Source organism: Nuphar pumila, chromosome 1 (genome assembly GCF_984573655.1).
Source record: "Nuphar pumila chromosome 1, dmNupPumi1.hap1.1, whole genome shotgun sequence".
In the NCBI taxonomy this organism is placed as follows: Eukaryota; Viridiplantae; Streptophyta; class Magnoliopsida; order Nymphaeales; family Nymphaeaceae; genus Nuphar; species Nuphar pumila.
This window is the reverse complement of record NC_143249.1, coordinates 129557418-129565265: the sequence shown is the minus strand read 5'-3', so window position 1 is coordinate 129565265 and position 7848 is coordinate 129557418.

The window sequence follows — 7848 nt, the reverse complement described above, 5'->3', positions numbered from 1 at the left end:
CCTCAATGGGTCTCATCTGTGAATTGAAATCGATTAAAATTTGAATTTGAAATGAATCCAGATTGTTTCCTTGAGAAAATATTTTGAAATATAAAGTCCTGTGGTTGAAAAATGATAGAGTATTGAATAAAAACCCAGGTTTTGGAATTGATTTTGAAATAAAAGCTTTAAAATTCAAATCTGGATTGAATGTTTTGAAATAGGAGTGCTGGATCTCGAAAATGAAATGCAATGACATGCAATGCTATGCAATGCAATGGAATGATATGCAGAATACATGCAATGATATGCAATGACACATGAAATGGACAAACACTGGATGAGGTTGAAAATTTGGGGTGTTTACAGTATTTCAACAACCTCAAAAGCCAATTGCATCTCATTTGCATTCATAAGAAGGGCTCATAGGTTGTATTGTGAGTTATTACTTGTTTCAATTTTCTGTAAAAGGAAGTACTCCTTGGTTTAAAGGAGTTGTTTGCTTTCAGTAGGTGTGTTACTTAAAGTGGGGCCGGATTTGGTCTGTATGATCTTGTAGTTACACAAGGTTGATAGTGGAAATCTCAAGCGGGTTTTGCTTGGGGACTGGATGTAGGTCGGGAAAGACCAAATCAGGATAAATTATTGTGTTCTTTGTGTGTTTACTTTGCGAATTGCAAATTCCGTCAAAATTCCAAAGACGGTTTTTAAAAGCACTATTCACCCCCCCTCTAGTGCTCGTTGCCTCGATCCTACTGCACTTTCATCCCCAACCATCGTGTTTCGGTCTCCCTTGGGGCTTTGATTCTAATTGGATGCTCGAGGGAGGGATGTCATTCTTCCTGTTGATCTCGTTCTTTTGACTGGAGCAATCGTCTTGACCTGATCTGCTGGTGTGGTTCTTTTTGCCACCCTTTTTGTCTTTGCCATTGTTGTTGTTGGTGGAACTGGTAGAAAAGGTGAAGTTGGTTTTCTTTTTCACATCCTGACTGCCTCTTGCCAAGGTGATGCCGTCATAAGTTCCGTTCTCTAATCCCATTTCGAGTCATTCAACTCGCTCTATTAACTTGATGAAGGATTTAGATGAAGAAGTGGAGATCAGACCCTTCAGAGGTTGAGAGAAATTGTTCAAGATTATTGACAATGCACGCCCTTCTGATATTGGGTCCTTTATCCTGTTGCAGGTGGATCTCCACCTATGAATGAAATCTTTTGACTTTTCATTGTCATTCTGCCTCAAGTTGAAAAGATGGTTGAGGGTAGGCGGAGCCTCGGTATTGAAAAGGAACCTTTCAATGAACAAATTGATAACTTTGTCAAAGTCTCGCAGTTCAATCGGGTTGATATGATCGGCCTACCATCTTCCTGCAATTCCCTCCAGACTGCGTGGAAAGCATAGGAATAGAGCCCTGTTGTTCCTTCTGAATCGGTTGTATTCTGCAAAAAATGTGGCCAGATAAGTCTTGGGGTTGCTGGTCCCATCAAATTTTATGAATTTGCGAGGAAGATCCTCCCAGTTGTCATCCCCTTCTAAGCCGTCATAAAAGTCTGCACCGGTGTAGGTCTTTTTGCCTTTGTTCTGAGCTTGTAAGTCTTTTACTGCACGGGCTACTTCTCTCAGTTGTTCATGCATCAGATCTTCTGCTGGGATCTGAAACTTTGTTTTGCTTGCTGACTCGTGCCCCTCATTGATTTTCTTGGGCCGATATAAGGGGTTATGAAAAGATGTCGGCTGCTCTTCCTCTGAGTCCTCCTCTGCTGACTCTGAAGTGCTATCATACTGAACTTGCTTTTTGCTGACTTTTCCCTTGGTTTTGTTTTTGGAAGATATTTTCTCTGGGTTTTCCTCAGCCTATTCAGATATCATTTTGGCCATCACCCTCTGAAACAACTTGTATATGGCCAGATTAATATCACTTTCTGCTTCTTGGCCCCGCTGCCTAGATGATTTGGAGGAGTTCATTTCCTCTGCTTCACTGTCACTTTGTTGTGGAACAGTCTCCTTTCTAGTCCTTATCTGAACCATGATGAAATATCAACGTTGTCTTGAGGAATAAAATGAATGGTTTAGACTGGCGAATTTTTGGGACAAATTTTTTGACAAGAGAAGGAATCATGTTAATAGATTTGAAAAATGATATCCCATTACTAGGGATTGAGTCGTCACAGAATTTATGACAAATGCGTTGTTACTCCGTGGGGAGGAATAAACAACCAAAAATGCTATTTTAAAAAGGATATCTCTAGACGAAGAGAGATTTTATTTATGAAAAGGTAAACAAGAATTTTTGAAATAGAATCAGAAGATACACTGAAAGATATGAAAAAAGAATTTGAAAATAGATACCAAAGATTTAAAATTTGAAAATTGCAGGCAGAATCAGAAAAATTAAAGAAATCAGAAAAAGAAAAGAAAAAGTACACCTGGGTTTTGAAAATAAAGAGAAAATATTTTAATAATATACCCAAGGTCTTTGGAAAATATAAGGTAATATATAAGAAGTAAATAAACATCACAAAATCACAGCTACACAAACAAGGATGCACAAACAACACTCCCTAAAGCTGACTCTAAATGCAATATTTGAAATGGCTTGTAGGACCTTAATCCTAACTCTAGGGTTCAGATCATCTGATTTCGATCAAGATACGCCGATATACTCAAGCCGAAGCTCGAAGTACGTGGCATAGAAGTATTTCTCTGGTTCTAAGGTAATGGCTTCCCAACATCCTTGAGCACCTACTGATATACCTCAGACTATGGCCCTTAGGTACGTGGTAGGGGGTGTTAACCCAAATACATGGTCCAGTTGTGAGGCTCTCTCCCAAACTATGGTTCAGTGAGACAGCCCAGCAACATGAAGACCGGGACAATATAGGTAGGGATGTTTTCAAAAACATGTTCAACATGCAATAAAACCATATGTTTCTAATGCAAGTCCTAAAGAGATAGAATTTAAATGAAGAGAAGCATATACTTGCACACATTGTTTGCATTCAATCCCTAGAATTGAGGAGAGTTGTATTTCAGATCTAAGTCTATGTGAGCATGGAATAATCTCCTCAATATGGTCCTAGCAAACCATACTTAAATCCTATATGCAGTATGTCAGCTTGGGACAGAGTCTAGGCTCCTAAGGTTTGCATGAAAAAAGAAGCTGACATTTGAAGAATAAAGACTTAGATAATATCAAAGCAAAGCAAAGGGCATAAATTCGATCGGACGAAGACGAGTCCCATCACGGTCGCCAACTTCTGTGATCATCGCAAAATTTTTCCTCTTGTATTCCTTCTCTTCCTTCTCTTTCCCTTTCCAACCTCTATTTCCCTTTTTGAAGGAAAAAATAAAAGACATAAAATAAGAGAGAAGAGAAAAGAAAGAAGAGAGAGAGGAACTCTTTTGCGAAGGTCTCACTTGACCTTAATTTTGAAAAGATTTTGAAAGATTACTCACCTCCGTTTTGAAAATTTGTGGGAAAATGGAGAGACGAGAATCGCTCATCGGTACGAGGTTCGACCGTTCCTGGCGCCTTTACCAAGGATAATCGAACCCAGGATCGAATTTATGCTTTTTTGCTTTACTAAAATATTATCTAAGAATTTATTCTAAGTCTAAGATGCACAAAGAATTATGCTTGTATAAATGCAAAAGATGTATGCTTTTTAAAAAGAATCATTTTAGAAATTTTGGATTTATCCAAGTGGTTTTTTAAATAGTTTCGAAGATATTTGGAGAAATGATTCAAAGGGTCAAAATTGATCTAGAAAAGTTGGATTTTGAATATAAACTCAAAGTTTAGAATAAATTTGAGTTTTGAGAAAGATAAATCAAAATCGTGAAGTTTGGAATCATATTTGAGATCAAAAGACTTAAAAAATGGCTTTAGACTTTGTTTTTAAAGAAGGAAGATTCAAGATTGAAGATAAAATTGAAATAGAATTTTGAAGATGAGAATGGAATTTGAAATGGAGATTGAATATGGAACTTTGGAATTGAATTCAGACTTTAGAACTTGAAAGATGAAATTGGAAATCTAGATGAATTTATGAAAATGGAACTAAATTCTGGATTTTAGGTGTTTAGATCAGAGGAATTTAGAAATAAAAATGGATTTAAGAAGTCCAAAGGGATTTTGGAAATAGAACTTTGGATTTTAAGAAATTTAGATGAGGAAAAATAGATTTGGTTTTGAAATATGGAATTCAAGATAGGATGTTGATTGGAAATCTGGATTTGAGAATGGATTTTTGAAAATGGAATTGGATTTTGAGAAATCCAAATAGACTTTGAAAATAGAATTGGATTTTGGAAATCCAGATGGAACTTGGGATTGGATTTGAGAAATCCAACCAGAATTTGAAGATAGAATTGGATTTTGGAGATCCAGATGGAACTTAGATTCAGATTTGTGAGATCCTAAATCAACTTTTGAAATTCGAAAGGAAGGATAGGGAATGAAACTTGATTTTCAAACTTGAATTTTGAAATCAAGAGATGAATCTGGAAATTTCAAAGTTGAATTGAACTTTGAAATTTGATTTTGAATATTAAATTAAATTTGAAATTGAATCCTGATCCTAGAAATGAATTTGGAATTTCAAAGTTGATTTGAACTCTGAAATTGGATTTGGATTGGAAATTGAATTTAGAATATAGGAATGACTTTGAAATCTCAAAGTCAAATTGGACTTTGAAATTGAAGTTTGAATCTTTGAAATAAGATAGAATTTGAGGATAGAAAGGTGATTTTGAATTTACAAATGAGAATTGAAGATTGATCTGAGAGGTGAAGAAGATATTTGAAGAAAATCACTTGGATTTTGAAAAAAAAAATTGAAAATATGATGTAATTCTATCCGAAATGATGAATGAATTAAAGAATTTTGAAAATCGGATATTGAAAAGCATATTTCATTCTTTAAATGAATTAAAAAAAGATTAAAGATATAATACATTTCTAACTATGGTCATAAAATGTATTATATAATAATCTATATTTAAATTCAGGTAAAGAATAAAACATATTTTGGTGCCTTTATAGAGTTTAAAATGAAATTAACTCTCAATATATCCTGACTATGGCCATTGATATATATTTTGAGTTAATTTTAAGTTAAACTCTGATAAAGGAAGAAAATATTTAAAAATATGATGATTTTTCAAATAAGATCCAGTGTGGATCCAATGTTATTCCATAAAAGATGAAAATCCTAAGTCTTGTTCACATCTTGACTATGGCCATTGATGCAAATCGTCAACTTAGGATTTAATCATCTTTTATTAGAATGGTGCACATACCATTCGTGTTCCCATTCATGAAATTTTGTAATAAAGGCGAAAAATGATATGAAAACAAGCAACTTCTGAGATATATGCATGCTCATACATTCTAATCTAGAGTTGAAAGTGTAAAATTCTCATTATAGCCTAGCTATTACAATTATTGAAATTACAATCTCTAAGCTAAAACAAAAATTTCCATGTATTTCCTGAAAAATGACAGAGTTAGCATGAAACAGAATATGTTCATGGAAGGGAATCAAATTGGACTAAACTGAATATATCGATGAAGAAGGCATATGTGATGTGCTAAGCAAATGTAAAAATGAATTCTAAGTGTATATGAGATGTGCTAGGTTTGAAAAATATTATAGAGGAGTGTGGTAGCACATAGAAGGTAAGGGTATTTGCAAGGTATAAATATATGGAGAAAGATGATATGTAAGGAGCTGGACTTTATTAACAGAAGATTTCTGTGAAGATGAGAGGGATATTGTGATAGGCATCTTAGTGAAAAAGAGGTGATATGGTTCATAGTGCGTTTTGTGGAGTGTGACAGTGGGGGTGTATGACAGTAGGTAGGTATAATGTAGGTATGACGATAGTGAATTGTGGCAAAGTGGTGAAAACGCAGGAAACTGTAGGTGTTGGATGGTGACAGCAGTGGGATGAAACTGCTGTAATCGTGGTGGAGTTGTATTTACATGCAGAGGAAGGTATTGTATATTGATGCACAGGTTATGGTGTAATGCAATATTATTGTACATTTATGAAGGAAGTGGGCATAGAGTCACTATGGTGGATGAGGCTACTGTGAGTGAAAGTGCAGTGTTATGCATAATAGTGAACAGGTGGGGTAGGTGAAGTAGCGGAAACTGCAAAAAATGTGCATCGGTTGTGCCTAGTGTATGGCTGTGAGATGCAAAATCAAGATGCAGGGCTGAAGGGTGCACTATTGCTGTGAAGACAGCAGGTAGAGTGTGCTGGTGTTTTGACATATCGAGTAACAGAGATGCAATTGGTAAAGGGGCTATGGCAGATAATGGAAGTGGAAGATTTCAGGAGGTTGATGAAACAATAGTAAGCATAACAGTATAAGTGAAGGGACATAGCAGGTGAATAATGCAATTGAGTGTAAGTATATTAGGTGGTATATACGACAAGTAGTGAGGGTGTTATGAGTAGCTGTGAACATAATAGGTGGAGTGTATGTGTGTGTGAATATGAAGTGAAGAAGGCATTGGCGTCCAAGGCTGATTCAGATAGCCCCGATAAGATGGCAACTGATGGGTCGAGCAATCTCAAGGAACCCTGCAGTATCTTTTCCCTCAAGTGTATTCTTCAACTTTTCATCGCATCTTATCTCCCCCTTGCTTGAAGGACCCAAACCTCTATCGCTGGATGCTCCCACGTAAGATTACAGTGAATATTGTCCAGGGAGACTGTGAATAGCCTAAATTAAGGCCACGCAATCCAAGATTTCAAACATGAATGAGGCTTTCTAGGCCCAGGAATTTCAATTGACAGTTGCTGCATTTGAGAAATGCTGATTTCTGATCATGTTTCATTAGCTCATCTATTTTTACGTTTCCACCTTCATGAGATCCCAACAGTAAAACCAAAATGATGAATTCAAATAGAGGATTTCCTGTACAGGAATCAAAATATCTAAAAAAAAAAAATTATACTATCATAATGAAATAGAGGATTTCCTGTGAAGAAGCGGTTCTGAATAATTTCTTCAGGAGAGGGAGATGCTCGAGAGGAGCGCACATGGGTAACAGGATAGGCCGTGTGGAAACAGATGGCTTATCGCCCCCCCTGAGGGTCAATTTTATAGGAGATGGCCGTTAGGCCTATTTTAGATCAGGTTCCCTCCATTTTTAAAACTTTTCAAAACAATGGCTCTTTTGTAAAGAAAAATTTCTAAAAGGGGTTTTAGTAAGAATCCATTTTCTAAAACTATTTTTGTATTTTTCTTTTCTAAATTTTATTTTTTTTTGTTGCTTTCTTTTCATTTTCTATTTTTTTGGTGTTTTTGATGTAAAAACTTTGAACACTAAAGGGTTTTTAACTAATTTTGCGAAATATTTACAAAAGAAGTGTTTTCTAAAAATTCGGGTATAAATTTAGAAATTTCGTCAGAAAATGGGTTTGGATTCGAATTTTGAGGAAATATTCAAGTTTTAAACCTCGAATCGAGAAATATAGAGCAGTGGATCCAAACGAATGCCGGATGGACTGTTCGAGCCATTCAAAAACTATTTTTGGTATTTTTGTAATTTTAATTTGAAAATTAGAGAACAAGACTTAGATTTGGATTTTGGCACTGGATCCGGATCCGAAATTGAGTTAGATATATGAAAATGGAGTTTATTCCAGAAAACCTGAAGAATAACTGAAATTTATATTGAAATTGACTCAATTTTCTCATAAAATAGGGGCCAGGGGCAAAAAAGAGAATATTTACAAAATTTTGAAAATTTTGGGGTGTTCACAGACCCTCTTGTGGGTCCCACAAAATGAAATAAAATAAACAAAAATATAATAAACAAAAATATATTTATTTATTTATTTTTTATTTTAAA